Source organism: Schistosoma mansoni (genome assembly GCF_000237925.1).
Source record: "Schistosoma mansoni, WGS project CABG00000000 data, supercontig 0137, strain Puerto Rico, whole genome shotgun sequence".
In the NCBI taxonomy this organism is placed as follows: Eukaryota; Metazoa; Platyhelminthes; class Trematoda; order Strigeidida; family Schistosomatidae; genus Schistosoma; species Schistosoma mansoni.
The window spans coordinates 541618-542866 of record NW_017386040.1 but is presented as its reverse complement, the minus strand read 5'-3'; positions in this window follow the sequence as shown (position 1 = coordinate 542866).

Genomic DNA, 1249 nt, shown 5'->3' with positions numbered 1-1249 from the left:
GACCTACCGGCCTCGCGCGCGAGCACTTAACCGACAGACCACTGAGCTAGTCGCCATCCAAATGTATTAATGTCTATTGGTAAATGAAATAAATTAACGTTGAAAATATTGACATTCTTTGAACGACACTAGAGTGACTTTGAGAGTGTCCATCTAATAACTAGGATCAAATGAGGGTTATAAACTAGGGTAAGGAATTCTAATTATGATTCACATTTGATGGTTACGGTTACGAATCAGATTTACGATTTTCATCACGAACTGACATCAGCTATTATGCCAAAACTCTATTTAACCAAATGGATTAGTGAGTTTCCAAGACTTTTTATCGTAAATCTGATTGTTTGGTCCATAAATTATTGTCTCGCCAAATTAAATATTGTATTCCTTAACACAACTGACTTAATAAAACTGTAAAATCAGTCGTATTCAGTTCACAGTTATATAATATCCCCTTGTGGGTCAAGGTAATTTTGCATTGGTTTTCAGGAGAACTAAGCACCATCCAGACTTTCACGTGACAACCCAAACAATACAGCTCAATCCCATTAAACCAGAGAGCCAGACACCACCCTCTGGTTTAACCTGAGCAGTACAGCTCATTCCCGCCCCACAAGAGAACCAGACACTATATGGGCATCAACGCTACAATCTGAAAAGTACAGCTTAATCCTGTGGCGCAACCACACAGCTACCAAGCACCCTGATGGACTGCAATCGTATTCACTCCCTATTAATCATAACACAATTTTTCTCTACTAGAATACCTTTCATAAATTAAAATATGATATGATACAAGTGAAGAGAATAGAAGGGTAAGATCAAATTGTAATGTTTTCAATGTTCGATAAGTGTATTGTATCTAGGATATTTGGTTGTTTTTCTTTTAGCTCATTTAGTAGGTAAATGTATATTTGTATATAGGAATTTATTTCAAATCTTCATCTCAAACAACTGGAGGTTATTTTAGTTATTCTTAATGAAATGTATGGATAAAACTACATTAAAAGATGTAACATTCACCAATTAAATGAACGAAACACATGATTAACACCAAGGGATATAACACGTATTAAACAATCAAAAAATTTGTATATCAAGCTTCAGTTTTTGTTGTCATCTTTAGCGAATGTTCACTCAACTCTCATTCATCCCGAAACTTCAAATATACTTTTCTTGTTGTAAACTGTTGTAGAGATGATTGAATTCCATAGCTTACATTGTGAACTGCTTTTAGATAGATAATTAA